The 16,228-nt window shown below is 41.6% G+C and overlaps 1 long non-coding RNA gene across 1 annotated transcript in view; it reads right to left on the reverse strand.

The window, feature by feature from the left end:
- Positions 1-14,947, reverse strand: part of LOC142826520 (uncharacterized) — a 29,782-nt gene extending 14,835 nt beyond the window's left edge. Inside the window, exon 1 of the long non-coding RNA XR_012900708.1 lies at positions 14,769-14,947. This is a non-coding gene — a long non-coding RNA (uncharacterized LOC142826520). The remainder of the gene's footprint in view (positions 1-14,768) is intronic.
- Between the last annotated feature and the right edge of the window lie 1,281 nt (positions 14,948-16,228).

Genomic DNA, 16,228 nt, shown 5'->3' on the forward strand with positions numbered 1-16,228 from the left:
CTTAGAAGCCCTGGATGTGCTGCAGGGGGCTGCAGGCTGGACACGCTTGCTCTGGCAGTGACCACACAGCCTCAAGCTCTAAGTGGCCAGACCCCTCTCCCAGTTCAGAGGCTTTCCCCACACTTTGCAGGTCCCAGTTGCTCACCACATCCAGCTGCAGGCTGTGCTGCTTGGCCATTCTTCAGCTCCTTGTGTTGCTTCTCTGTTCCTTTTGGCTCTCTGAGCACTGCCAGTCTGCTGCTCAACACAGGGTCTGCGCTCCTTGAGCTCTGTATACCTGGCTCCGCTGCTGCAAAACTGTCTCTCCACACAGCTTGCACCGCTCCTAGCTGTCTCAGCTCTCTCCTTGCTCAGAGAGACCCAGAACAATCCCATCTCACAGGGAGGGCGGGTCCTAGCCTCTTGCTTTTCTCACTGGCCTGTTCAACTTGTCAATCAGGCTGAGCTGGAGTGTTGGCTGCTTTCCATTGTCTCTGGGGTCTGTCAGTCTCATGGACCCTTCCCCTTTTGATACTGGGAGCTGGCAAACCAAAAAACTCCCACAGAGTTCTAGTAAGGGGCTAACAGTCTCCTTACACAAACTCAAAAAACTGAAAAGCGAGTCCTAAACTATTCCTTTTTTCCCAATGCGGCAGCCTGTTCCCAGGGAGCTGTGCATTCCTGGATCCTCATTACCCCAGAAAACCATCTACAAGAATTACTGCATCTTAAGCTCCCCCACAGCTATTGTAGGCAATTTCAATGTATTCCATTTCTGGCCTGGACCCCAACAGACTGGGAAATGACACTCTATAGAGTTATTGTTGCTGTTGTATAGAGGGGAGGAACTTAAGAGATGCAGTTCAATGTTCCAGAAGCTAGAGAAATCCCTGGATTTCACGATACTCTGGCCACTTTCTTGCCTACCTCAGTCATCCCCTATTTCACTCTTTATGCCTCATTTGGGTACAGGTGAAATAGACCTGGTATGCTACGGAGGGATTTTCCTGATGTAGCAAACTCCATAATTGCCCTGTAAGCTCTCCATCTTCTTTGTGCCACTAGAGTTGGGCAAAGGGTTCAAAATCAGGGGGCATAGTGAATAGAATGAGATAGCTGTTGCTATGTAGAAATAACACCTTACACATTGGTCTGGAAAGCTGTAAGTTGTTAAGAGTCCACAGACTGAGAAGGGTTCAATTGGAGTCACAATTATGCATTCAAAATAGCCTATAGCTTAACACAGTTCTCATCAAAATATAAGTGTTCATCAGACAGCCATGACACTGATGCTTGCTAAAACTGCAGAGTGGCTTCAAGTAGGAACTGCAGTGAGTATGAGTTTAATTGTTGGGTATGGTTGGTAAAGGCTGAAGAGGAAAGAGGGATAGGATAGTCCATGCTTCAGGACTGACTGAAAAGTTAAAATAACTGGTCATACGAGGCTGTTTGATTTACATCTTCATTTTCCACTAGAGTGCAACATAATTATCAGGATCCGAATATTTAGAAGATTCACAATAATTTAGTCAAAATATTACACTAATGGGTCACAGTTTGGATGACTGTTACTCCTACAACACGTCTACTTTGGGGTCCATCACCAGTCATCTGTATGTCCTTTAGACAGAAGCTTCCCACCAATTATAACTTCTTGTAAATAACCCATCTGTCCCTATTCTTTCAATTGAGCCCTCCAAGCAAGGTTGGCTCCAGTCACATTTTACCCTTCACAGCTTTCCTTAGAGGGATTTGGTTAGAGGTGGGCGTAGGGGTGGGGGAGGGGGTGCAACTTATGGTAAGTTAACCAAGGAACAGCCTGAGACTCCCATCATCTTTTTGAAATCAGCTTTATTTCAAATAAATGCCTATGCAAATAAAAGTCATAGTTTGCATAACATACTACAGCTCTATACTTTATAATTCTCAGTAGGGGGCAAACCAAGTTGCCTTACTTACAGGGAAAAGCAAAGATTATATGTCTCTAGAAATAAAGGGCCATCTTTCAACTTTTCTTCTCTCGAAGACCCCTTGACAGCAGTTCAGCTCTTTTCCTCATCTTCTAGGGTCTCCCCTTTTCTTCAAACCAGTGGTGCATATGCAGTCCTTTGATAATCTTGACAAGCTTAGCATCAAAGCAGCTGCATGGCATCCATTTCACATCTTGGTCTTCTTTTAGAAATGTGGCTTACAGTTTTTCCAAAAGTCATTCTCAATATTCTGCTAGCGTGCATCTCTTAGGAGAATAAAAGTCCTCTGCAAATCCCAGGTTTAGTTTAAATACATGGGGAATGGGCACACAGCAGCCAATCAGCCATGTCCGCTTTACCCGGCCAATGGCTTAGCAGATAATTAAAGGGGATGGGGACTAAGGCCATAATGTCTGCACTGCAGCATCATTTTGTAATAACTGATGATATTCCAAAATAACATGGTCTGCATCTACACACAAGCAGTTATTTCAACATAATGTCAAAATAATGTTGTGCTGTTTCCTGCGACTCTGGTAGCTCTCATTTTATGGGGAATAAGGTAAGTTGGGGGAAGAGTGAGCGATCTCAAAATAACTGCTGTGTACAGTGCCAAAAGTCAAAATAAGCTATTTTGACTTAAGCTACTCAATTGGCATAGCTCAAGATGCGTAGCTTAGTTCAAGTTTAGTCCTGCTGTGTAAATGGGCCCTAAAGGGAGTCAACTCCGTTCTCTGCCATTCATATGTTTAGACTTTTATGCCCCTGTAGTCTACTCAAAGATTCTCCCCCGCTTATTTATGTATCTTAAATACCATTTATGGGGAAGGAGCAGGCCCTCTGTCACAGTGACATTTATAAATACTTAAATAATGGATAATAGATTATTAAATGCCACCACATTCTTTAATAACTTTCTATCTGGCATGCTGTGAAATCCATTAAATAATTCTGAACATGTGAAAATATTAAAGCTGAGAAAGATATTATAAGATGCAGATATTTTTGAAAACAAACATGTTGCAACTTTATGTCTGTAATAGGGAACACACTTAAATGTTATCTAAACTATTGAACAATGGCATTACATTTATAAATGAAATTTAACATGTGTTACAGATTATAGCAGTGGATCAGAAGTTGGAATTTGCTATCAAGACATGGGTAAGGTATCTGGAAAATTTATCCCGATAACCATGTCGGGGACTCGAACCCGGACGGCCTCTGTTCGTTGTCTGACCGCAAAGAGACAGGCAACACCAGCAAGATCCAATCACAAGCTCTTTATTGAATGGTGCACACAACAATAGAGAGCGGCCCGTCTCCAAAGAGAACCAGCCCTGATTTCATTTACAGGTAGGCTTATATAGACAGTTCCGTCGCGTCATAGACTATTCACCCAAGCAACCCACCCTCCTTTATCGGTTAGAAACTTTTAGTATCCATGGACACCTGGCCAACTATACATCATGGCCTTAAGCAATTCATAATGCATCAGCAATTTCTTATCAGCCCAAAAGACAGGTACTGGGCAATAAGGAGACAGTTCGTTATGGCCAAAGGAGAACAGAAACAGGGAGTTTGGAACAAATGGGGAGAGCAGAAACAGGGAGGCTCCTTATCAGTTCTCAAAACAAACTGTTCCTCTTCACAGCAGGTACAAAAATGCAGCTTCTTGCTTATCTCATTTTGCAACTTGAGCAAGCGTGTAAGGTGCGTCCCTGCTTGAACCTATCTCCAGTTCTGCCCAGGGACTTACCCAGAAACCTTTGTTACATTTGCTTTAGCATAACTGCACTAGGCCTATTTTTCCTAGGGCCTAACAGTCCCCCCTTTGTCCCTAGAGTACCGTGAAGGGACTCTTGGGACACATTGTAACAACTTACTACTTGGTGGAACACACCTTAGTGCCTATCCAACATCCACAACGAATTAGGACATAGAGAACTACCAAACCACAAATAACAATGACAGCGCTACGAAGTAAGTTATGGAGCCAACCACCGACATTTGGAAACCAGCTAAACAGGTCGCTCCACCAAGAATCCCCTTTCTTTCCTCCATGATCTTTTGCTACCTGCATAAGATGATGCACTCTGTCCTAAGTGGCATTATAAACATCAGGAATATACACACAACACTCTTGTCCAATTAAGGCACATGTTCCTCCTTGAGAGGCTAACAGAATATCTAGTGCTAAGCGATTTTGGAGAACCATCTGCCGGATCTTTTTCTGCTCGGTAGCCAGATCAGTTAAAGCATCAGCAGTGGTATTAGCCATTATTTCCAAGATTTCTTGAAGCCTCATTACTCCTTCTCCTATTTGATAAAAGGCCCCTCCACAAGCATTGGGAAATGCCGCACAAACACCTGTTCAATCATTCACAGCCCGCCAAGTAAGAGGGCGAGATTCTTTAGCATTTGTCTTAGCGTCCCTTATATTCCTAATCTTTCCAGTAGGGAGATGAGGGCGGTAAACAACAGGTGGCTCTAACCAGGCCAAGTAGCAGGATCCACTCCATGAAGGAGGAAGGGTCAAATATGCTTTGTTACCGCACACCCAGTATACTTCAAATAAGGGTGTGTTTCACGGTGCCCAACTACGGGGTGCAACCGGTGTTAGAGGACTATCAGGAAAATAACAAGCACAAAGCAATCGGTGATCAGGTCCCTGATCGCAGTGAGTGCAATTTAAGGGAGAACAGTTATAGGAATTATTTACTTGAAATGGGATATACAAGGAAGGGTCTATAGTCATCCAGGTAGGGAGAAGTGAGATAGAGACTTCATTGGGGATTAGATATTTTAATTTCTTCCCTTCCACTTGATTCCTATGGCGTGAAAAGTTATATCGTGTTTCTATCTTTTTAAATTGATACCTAATATGTGAGATATTATAATAAATTTCGCACTCACTTTTACCAACTCACAAGGTGTTAAGCGTAGAGGATCCTTTAAGAAGACACCATTTACCGGGTCGTTGCCAGACCAACAGATATTTGTCTGTATGGATTTCAGCATTCTCCTAAGTTATATTCTGGGTGCTTAAAGGATTTCTCTATGATGGAGTCCAAGTCATATTCGCTGCGCTAAGGGCAATAGGAATCATGGGTAGGCCTTTTTGACTATCCATTGGCATTAAGGAGCAAACTCAGCAGGACACATTGCATAATGCAGGCATGCGAGCTTTCATTTCATGAGCAAAGCGCAGGTAGGTATTAGCCTTTGATGCTTTTACATTCCATACCACTAAAAGAGAAAGATAACAAATAATAAAAGTAAAAACATAAGAACCCAGGCCAGAAAACGAGGTCTTCCTTCCGGGAAAGGACACCACCAGTCTAAGGTTTCCTTAGTCGAAGTCGAAGCTTCAGGTCGCCCAAAGGGGTAGCAGTCTATTTGTCCTGGGCACAGATGTCGTCTGCTTCTGGTTCACCCGGTTCGCGGTGGGGTGAACGTGCGTGGCTCCCTTGAAGTCTGACTTCGTCTGTTTCTGGGCCTGGATTGCCGGTACCAGGCCTGCGCTGATCCCCGTCTACTTCTGGACCTGGGTTTCTGGTACCAGGTCTGCAGTGCTCTTTGTTGGGGCCAACTTGTGTAGGCACTGGAACCGGTTAGCGGTGGGAGGCGTGAATCCAGGCGGACAATTCCTCACACTTTACAGCAGTATGGGTGGTCAGAAGGACTTGGTAGGGACCCTTTCACCTGGGTTCCAGGGCAGTCTTCTACTGGTGAACCTTCACGCAAACCTAATCTTCTGGTTGTAGTTTATGGCACGGCACAGTCAGGACCTCCTGGAAGGCGTCCTTAACCTGAGAATAAGACAAGACTGTACACACCTCATAAGTTCCTGACAATACTTGACTATGCTTTCTTTAATAAGTGTTGCATCAGCCAGGTCAATTTTTTTGGCTGCTTAACAATTTCATAGGTCGGCCACATGCAATTTCATGTGGACTGAGTCCAGTTTTCCGATTAGGAGTCACTCTCATGCTCGTTAGGGCAATCGGGAGTGCTTCTACTCATGTTAAGCCAGAGTTCTTACATATTTTTGCAAGTTTGTTCTTTAAAATCCCGTTTCATTTCTCTCCTGCTCCTGCGCTCTCCAGGTGTCATGCGCAGTGCGGTGCTTGTCTGATAGAGTAGTACTTTGCCAGTTTTTAAACAATTTGTCCAGTAAAGTGGGTACCTTTATCACTGGAAATCACAAAATGTATTCCCTATGATGGGATGTAATGATTTAGAAGTTTCTTTGCCACTGTGATGGCATCTGCTTTCCTACAGGGAATAAGCTTTTACCCATCTTAAAAACAAGCAAACAATAACCAACACATATTCAAAAGATTGACATTTAGGCAATTGAATGAAGTCCATTTATAAATTCAGCCATGGTCCCAAAGGCAGAGGTCTGGTTGCCGGAACTGTCTTTACAGGTTTACCCACATTGTGGGCTTGGCAGACAGGGCAAGCCAGACAATAATCTTTGGCTGCTTGGGAGAATTTGGGAGCAAACTAATTTTGTTTTACCTTTGCCAACGTGTAACAATCCATGGAGCACAGAGGCAAGGTGAAGTAGCAAGACCACTGGGGCAACAATGTGGCCATCAGAGCTGCGCCAGTAGTGGTCTGGGTGCAAGGTGCACCCTGCCAGTCTCCACTCCTGCTTTCCCAATTCTGGGGCTTGGTCTTGCAGGAGGGCCAGTTCCGAAAGAGATGGCAAAGGAGCTGGTAATCATAGGAGAGAAGGGAAAAAAACAGCAGGTAGAGGAGCAGATTCCTCTACATTCCAGACAGTACAAACTGCATAGTCTGATACTAAAACTCCACTAGAATTAGAAAAGCAAAAACCATCTATGTAAAGCACAAAGTTAAAATTATTTAAGGGATTTAAATTATTCTTTCATTAAAACAACAATATTGTACACACAACAATGTTTGAAATACATATATCACAATTAGGACACACAAGACAAATTTGGATAGAACACAGAACACAAACTTATTATGTCATGACACAGAACCATGTTTTTTTTTCTTCAGTTACTTTTCAGCTAATATTAGTACTTTTTGATAATCTGAAAGACAAAGAAAACATTTCTACCTACACTGGGGTTGTGCATTATATTTTAGAATACTTTCTTTACCAATGTTCTTTGCTAATTTTTGATTAGCCTGCTGTTACCTAATGGTATGCTTTTGTTTTGCACACTAGCTTCAGAGGGTTTGAGTAAATTACTTCATTGTTTAATTATTAAGTTAAAGATGACATGCCTCAGTTTCTTTCTTGTACTGCAGACCAGGCTTTTTTTTTTTCTCTGTGTGAAGCTTCAAATAATTTACTGCCACAGAAACTTTTTCTTAGAACAAGACCCTTGCTAGTTAATATTTTAGCAAGCAAAAAGGTTTTCTTTTCCTGAAAAGACTTATATACAATGTTACAGGCTTACTTATGGGGGACATGCTCCCCTTTTCCAGAACAGACAGGCAGTTTGCAGACACACACAACCTTGGATCTGAAAGCAAGCCAAAAGTGCTATCAACTCAGATTTGAACAGAAAAACAGTGAAGTTTCTGGGCTTGGATTTCTTTAAAACAATAATTAGTTTTCTTGGAAGACACATTTAACCCTTAGGGTGCAGGTTTTACAAATTTACAATGTATAGATTTTATTTTTTTATGCAGTTAACCAATTAAGTTTCAGTAGAATTCCTTATTTCTCTTTAATAAGTTTAACAAAGTGTCTGTAGCCAAATGTTTAAACTTTATTGTTTCTTTGCCTAGATAATTAAAAGAGGCTGCAAGAAACAAGGAGTCATTTTTAAAGCAGGTTTCCCTTCATATATAACAACAATCGCTTAATTCCTTCTCTCTCTCTCTCTCTTCTCTTTCTCATTGTACACCCGCGTCACAATGCTAACCACTTCAGGTAAACTTTTCCCTTGCATCCCGTCCGAATTTGGATCTCAGTTAGGCTCAGCGGTGGGCATACCTCTCCAAGCTTGATTCTGGTGATGTGCTACAGCCTTTTCTTTAACCTTTTGATGCTCATTTTCCATGAGGAGGGTATTTAACAATTGAATCACATCAGCCCAGGTTGGCAGATGGATAGAAAAAATGGTACGGAATATTCTTTTTACCACCTCCGGGGCATAGGGTGGGGGAAGTTTAACAGATTTTTCTACACACACAGCCTGCAGAGCCCTTTTAAATTCCTTTGGTTTGTAATTATACTATACAAATAAATATTCCATTTGTCCGGGTCTAAGATTTACCAGTATGTCTCTCAGGGCATTCATTCTTTCTACGGAAAACATCCCGCAGTCTGGCCAATCATTATCCAGGGACAAATTATCAGTGAGTGAAGGCCATTGTGTTTGACACAAATCCTTCATTTTAGATTTTGCTTGACCGGCCGTTCCAGAAATGTCCTTCCAATCCCTTAGGATCAGGGTCAACGGGGCGTCCCCCGGGCACTTACTGCCGCCCTGTCCCATCTTTACCAGCCAAAGGATCCTTAACCCAATTTCTCAATACCGAGCGCTTGCTTACCTCTTCAGGGACTTTAACCCCGAACACTTCAGGGACTTTAACCCCGAACACTCCAGGGACTTTAACCCCGAACACTCCAGGGACTTTAACCCCGAATACTTCAGGGACTTTAACCCCGAATACTCCAGGGACTTTAACCCTGAGGTTCTGGATCCTACACAACGGGTAGGTGATGTTGCTGGATTTCTGCGGGCCTCAGCTGGTTCACAGGACACGCCTTATCGCCGGAGCAGGGATCAGGCCACCTGGCAAGGCTCCTCAAAACCGGAGGATGCGCGCTGCGTTGCTTCGGAGTCCGATCCTCTGCACCGGAGAGTCAGACGGGTCCCATCTGGGGTGCCAAATTTGTCGGGGACTCGAACCCGGACGGCCTCTGTTCGTTGTCTGACCGCAAAGAGACAGGCAACACCAGCAAGATCCAATCACAAGCTCTTTATTGAATGGTGCACACAACAATAGAGAGCGGCCCGTCTCCAAAGAGAACCAGCCCTGATTTCATTTACAGGTAGGCTTATATAGACAGTTCCGTCGCGTCATAGACTATTCGCCCAAGCAACCCACCCTCCTTTATCGGTTAGAAACTTTTAGTATCCATGGACACCTGGCCAACTATACATCATGGCCTTAAGCAATTCATAATGCATCAGCAATTTCTTATCAGCCCAAAAGACAGGTACTGGGCAATAAGGAGACAGTTCGTTATGGCCAAAGGAGAACAGAAACAGGGAGTTTGGAACAAATGGGGAGAGCAGAAACAGGGAGGCTCCTTATCAGTTCTCAAAACAAACTGTTCCTCTTCACAGCAGGTACAAAAATGCAGCTTCTTGCTTATCTCATTTTGCAACTTGAGCAAGCGTGTAAGGTGCGTCCCTGCTTGAACCTATCTCCAGTTCTGCCCAGGGACTTACCCAGAAACCTTTGTTACATTTGCTTTAGCATAACTGCACTAGGCCTATTTTTCCTAGGGCCTAACAACCACAAAGGTACTAAAATTCTCTCTGGAACTATTTCTTGTTTAAAGTTTTTAATGATCTTGAGTCATTTTTGCCTATATGTAGGCTGACAGTTTGACCCACCCAGCACTGATATTAGAGAATTTTTCAAGCAATGGGTCATTCCCTCCACAGTGTTCACAGGACTGATTAAATGGGCAATTACGCAGTGATGCCAACTATGTGTAGAAAATGGGGAAGCCTGCAAAGACATCGTCTATCTAACTGCACAGATGGAAGGAACCCTTCAGTATAAACACTGAGCAGTGTCCTTGCATGATTTTAAAGAACAGAAGAAACTAGTGTAGTCCCAGTACTAAAGGGGCCTCTGTTTTTTCTGGAAAACCCTGTGTGCTGCAATCCAGACTACAATTCCCATGAGCTCTTGAGAAAGAACAGGAAGGAAGGACTCTGGTATGGGAGAGGTCTGCTCTCTTTCCATGTGCTTGAAGAAAGGAGGCCTCGTAGTCTGGGACTCTGCCTTGGAGTTTGGAACCGAAGGGGGAGCCAGGCTGCTGCCAAGGACATTGATCCAGTGCAGGGGCTGTTGGAGTGCAGCTACAGACTGGGACTAGATGCCTATTGGAACTGGGTTTTTTAACAGGCTGCTTCCAATAGGCACAGCATGAGGCAGTAAATTTTGGGCCTTGTTGGAAAAGTGCTGCCTGGGACAGAGCTGCTATTTAGCCTGGACCAAATCTCCACAACAGCTGCAACATCAGCACGCCAACGCAAGCGTCTGGGACTGTGAGTCTTCGGGTGTGCACACTCCGGGGTGGGGTCACTGTTAGTACAAATGTTAGCTATATCAACTTCAATTAGTTATGTGTTTTGTTAATGCTATTCATTTCTAATTCTGTTAATCCCTGTTTATTTAAGTTAAGTAAAGATTGTTTATTTTAAAGTGTTCCATTAGATGTATATGATTTGTAGTTGTTCTGGAATTAGATCCAGATTTATGTTGGAATGAGGATGTTTCTGGATGATCTCAAGGCACACCAGTGAGTGTGTACAAGGCCATCCAGATGGAGGCACCGCCATTTTATATTCATTGCCAGCAAGGGACTGCAGCAAGGGGGTGGATAGGGCTTTCCCCAACTAAACACCGTCACCACTAGGGTGCTCAGGGTCTCTTTTAAGTTAAAACATCAGGCGCCCAGGCACACCTGTGAGGGTGACCTGCTCCCCAGTAACCCAGGGAGGAAAAAGGGGGTTACACTAGCTAAGAGGGGAAAATGCTTTGCAGCATTGTCCCCCACAAACAAGCAGATTTTGTACCAGAAGATGTACCCAGTTTATTGCTTCTCCTACATGCAGTATCTAGCAGTGGAATGACTAACATGTAGTTCTGCCACAGATGTCAGGGCAGTTCCCAGGATAGATGTGCTGGCAGACACCTCTGTGACTAATGTTTGGACTGTGCTTTGGCCTAGATAAGATGAGGTTATTGACATAAGAGTATGCCTTAGTGGTGTACCGCTGACGTGTACTGGAGATCTGTTATTGAGCTCTAGGTGCAGGATCAAGTGAGAGCTGCATTAGGTACAGATAGATTATATTGCCACAGGTTTGCCAAAATTAGGTTCTCTTTGCCATAGTACCTGCAGCAGAGCCAATACATTATAACATCAGTGCTGTAAGAGTTTCAGCACAGTGCATCTTACTGCTTACTAGCTCCACAGGGATGGTGCTTGAAGGTTTTCAGTGGACTCCTGGGCTCTCCAGAAATTCTAGGTCACATTCTCAGCCTCCTCTAGGCTTCTCATCATCCTCCAGGCCTTGCTGCCATAGGGATAACATACTGGAAATCACACACTTTTGTGTGAAGTTTTTTCCATTTACCATCATGTTGCTTTGTAAAAGGACACATTGGCTCATCATTAATGGACTCTCTCAAGTTGTAACTGATGGCTACTAGCTATTGGTTTATAGGATCTGAGTTGGAGTTTTAATCTGTGTTGTGAATAGATTATCTTACAAATAAATACAAATAAAATATACAGATAAAATAACCAAGCATCATATTTTGTGAACATGGAAAAAGCTAGATTATTGTCCTATGGCTGGTCTAAGGAAACCTTGATGAGTTATCACTCTAAATGCCTATTGAGTCAGTTTGATTAATTTGTCCCTAAAATATTAACATGGAAACATATTTAAATTAATACTTTTGTTCTTATTCAATGCTTATATAGATATTATATTACATTATATTATTACTTATGCTTTAGCTACAACAGCAGATTATTCAGCCATGCAGAGCACAGACTAACCTCCAGTAATTGAGAAGTTGTCTCCAAGAATAAATCATCTTCCTTCAAAGATTCCATAGTTACTTCCGGCACTAAATCCTGAGCATAGAGTGGTTTGACTTTGCACAAAATATCCTAGTCTCACGGATATCCTAGTCTGCAATGGTGTCAGGATGGACAAACACACCCCAATCCATTATGCTTTCATACTCTGTCAGCACATGAAGGGGTGAATGTGCTTAGCCCACCTGGTGATGCTGACAGCACTGCCCTAGATATTCATGGATTCACAGGACTGGGCAGGATTTGGGATCTCCATTAGCCAATGCTTGAAACAACATCATCAGTTGTGGTCACTATGTCAAGTGGATTGGTCCTCATAAGGTGGTTCATGTTTTATTAAGGTGCTGCTAAAAACATTCAGCATATCTTGTTAACTAGTATGAAACCCTAAATATATGAAATTAATGAATACAAATGAAAGATGCTCTTGTTGGAAATATTGATAGTGAAGAGGTCCTCTTCTTTTTTTATTTCCCTCCCATTTTCAGATGTTCCTAAATGAAATTGTAAAGGAAAGTGAAGTTTGGAATAGGACTCATAATTCATTTTGTCAAGCTTATGAAAAATGTCCTTAGAAATGGAAAGAAACAGAAATAAATGATTACTTTTTGATTGATGGATTGCATTATGTTGTTCAGATACAGTGGGGGTATAAAATAAATCTAACTGAAATACCTTTTCTCCTGAATAATTTGATTATAAATGTCAAATTAGAAAGGTACACACTAGTAAAGCCAATATTATGTCTATTAACACTTTATATGCAGGAAAGTGTTTTTTGCCTATGTAAAATTGAACTTTGATTGAAATTCAAGATGTTCACCACCGAGCTAAATGAGTCCAGCCTATGATAAACATGTTTAGCCTTCTGTTTGCTAGGTAGGCTTTTGTCCAGCTAAGTTCTTCTTTCTATTTGAAAGCCACAATATCTGTAAATTTAATAGTCTGACCTCACGGTTTCTTCTGCATATGAGTAACTTTGTGATAAAGCAGAGGTTTGATGTCTAAACACAACTGCAATAATAATAAAAAATGGAAAGTACTGAGTTGCATGCACTCCTCTTTTTTGTACTTCTAATTTCTAAAATCCTCCTTTAGAATAAACCAAAACATCACCAGAAAGGAGGAACATTGACACAGAAGATTTCATTTAAGATAACAAGGAACCTGAATTAGAGTGATAAGCTAGTAGTGTGTATGAGTTCTCTCTCAACCCATTATCTTGATGCTCATTTTTAGAGATCTCATCTTCATGGGCATCAGTCACACCGGTGCAATGTCTTAGACATTAACTTACATTAGTATATTCAGCTTTTCTACATAGCTTAGAGTGGGGGAAATCTTAATATTACAATGTTAAAGTCAGATGAGATCTCCATTTTCATAGCATCAAAAAGGGGAAAAATGAAATCCTCCCATGATGATATCTCTAGAAGAGGGTTTGAGGGACCATTTGTAAGTGGGCAGGGTTAGAGAGAATTGGGAGCACATACTCCCAGGTCTATCAAGATCTGAGGCAGTAATGCACCATTCCTGCAGTGTCCGTCCCTGTATAATTACCCTCTGATCCTTTTCCCTTTCTGTGTAACTTTGGGCCTCTCTTCCAAGAAGGGTGTAGTCAGAGAGACTGGGTTAATGCTTCTACTGTCAGAGTAGTGTGAAGAATCCTATGGAAAATGGCTTGTGAAGTCCAATTCCTTCTGGGCACCAGACAGACAAGAACTTCTGCTGCACCCATGCAAAGGGAAGGCTATGACATGAGCACACCCTAGTTCCAAATTCCAGGCTGATTCACTAGCTGATCTTTTGCCTCCTCTCCTTGAAGGATGGATCTGAAATCTGAACCAAGATTTTCTCCAAAGTTACAAAATCTGATCTTTTTAAATGAGGTCCTGATGTTCCTCCACCACCCCGATCTCCTTTTAGCTTATAAACCTCATTTAATAAATTATTTTAATAGGTCACTATTGGAGCTGAGAAAATAATTTACAGTGAATAATTTATCTATTTTTTTTCTGTTCACAATAGGTCTGTGCACAGTTCACAATTTCCTCATATTTAGTGCTTATCTGAATGTCCTGAATATGCTTTTCAGTGAGTTTGTTATCTCTGTGGATTATAAGCAATTCTGTGGGTACATAACACATCCAGCATATGAATTTCAAGCCTTACTAATGAATTGTGACTGGTCACATCACATTACTGCCTTGGAAAGAGAGTAGTTATTTGAGTAACAGCAAATAAGTGTGCATAGGGAATTTTAGACTGTGCACTCATGGCAGGGACTGGGCCTTATTCTCTGTTTCTAAAATGCTCAGCAGGTGTAAATATTAATAATAATGGACATTCATTTAATAAGCTTTTTCATTCTATGTTGCTTTGGCCTTCTCTTAGAAAAAGTGACAACATGTATTAATTATTGTCTTGTCACAGAAACAAAATGTAACTCTCTCATGATTTTCACAGAATAACTGTGATTGTAGTTGTAACTTATTTTATTTATTACATATGCAGTGATTTGGATGTGCAGGGAACCTTAAAAATGTAGATAGAGTTGCTCTCCTAAAGAGGCAGACCAAGGCCTGAATTGTGCAACTGGGTCTGTCTGATAAGAGAAGAATGAGCAATGGGGCCAACAAAACTGAGAGGGACATAAAAAAATCAGCATTGGAATATTGCAGTCACTTTGCATAATGGGGTTAGAAACTAAAGTTCATGGCATTTCAAGGTATTAAAAATTCCCTTGAAGATGAAGGTCATGAGAAAGGATTTAAAAGAAGGAAGGTAGAGGTACAACAGATGTAATCAAGACAAATCCTAGCAACAGTTAGAAGAAGTAAGGACAGATGTGAAGAAAAAAAGGGGTAACCATGGAAGAGAAAAAAGCAAGAGTGGGGATTCAGAGAACATAGTGGGGGGAGATTAAAAGGACAAATGGTGCATTGAGAAGAATTTCTGCTTACCAGTGTTCTGTTGATGTAAATGATGCTGAAGACAGTGGGCTGCTACAGATCTGAAGGCTTCAGTCCAAGCTGTGGTGAGCAACAGCTGAATGCTGCTTTTTACTAATAGCTTTATTTAAACCCAGCTGTTACTGTTCTGTACTCTGGTGAAGAGGGGAATGAGGGAAACCTTCATGACCATCTGCAGACTCAGGCTGTATGGAGAGATCAGTAATTGCAGCCTCTAGTTGCCTCACAGAAATCCAGCTCCTAGCAACCTGGTCCCTGAGGTAGAGTGATCTCAGGGGGCTTCCCGATACCTTGCTAACAGCCTCTATCCCAGGACTCTGGCATGGGGATTTAGGATTCCTGTTCCATGACAATATGCATCCATGGTGTTTAAAATTTGCTATTTGTGATTTTTAGAAAATGCAAGTTTAGGATTTGATGTCCGTGAGCATCCATGTAAGTAACACTCAATCATTCCCATGTTTAGAGAAAGCAATTGCAAAAGGACTGAGAGCATGACTGAAGCAAATATATTTCTAAATTCACAAATATTCACTCATCTCTTACCAATGCCTAGGAAAGGTTTCTTTTTTTTTCTCTTATGAGTGTCAATTCATCACTATAAGAGAAAACCAAGCTACAGTTACATGGGATATATTTGGTTCCTTTCTTGTGCAAAAAGAAATAAACTTAATGGAATTGTTAATAACATTTTACATTGGAAAGCTTCCTCCCCACCCATCTTTTCTTTGCTTTTTCTTACAGTAATTGCTGCCCAAGCCTCAAAGGCTAAAAATCGTTTTTCATCTCATGCATGAAGAATTTTAGTCTGATTGATGACAGCTAAGGAACCTTTCCTTAGTCACTAAGCTGCACTAATTTGCAAGCTAAAACAATATTAGCAAATTGTTAATGATCCATGAAACTGCTGCAGCAGCCTTAAATGTTATGTTCAGAACTTTCTTACAACTAAAGCAGCTTACCTAAATTCCCACAATGGACACAAAATGAAATGGCATTTATGGAAAAAAAAAATGAAGTGACATGCTCAGCTCATGCAGTACACCAGTGTGAATAATTTGCATTCAAGGCACATGAACAATTAACAGTAAAACCCAGAGCTAGTTGGTAGTAGTTTGGATTTAATTTTCATGTTGAGTTAAAGCTGTCGCACACATTTCCTGTCTGCACTTAATGGCTGTAATTTTCCTTTATTTCCAGCATAGTGTGCCTGGCTTTTAAAATGAAACTATTTTTTTTTTCAAAGAGGAAGTATTGTCACTTTCAGAAGTGCACCTGTACACAACATTTTGCATACTAATATAACATTTTTTCTTAATGGAGCCAAAATACCTTATGGTAATGTATTTTGAAGTTTCTAGCAATTCCAATGGCTAGGCAATATTCAAAAAGTTTTATGTTACTGAATTTCATGTAAATCTGGTTGTCAGTCAACATGTCAGTGGAGCATG

This window comes from Pelodiscus sinensis, chromosome 1, assembly GCF_049634645.1.
Source record: "Pelodiscus sinensis isolate JC-2024 chromosome 1, ASM4963464v1, whole genome shotgun sequence".
In the NCBI taxonomy this organism is placed as follows: Eukaryota; Metazoa; Chordata; order Testudines; family Trionychidae; genus Pelodiscus; species Pelodiscus sinensis.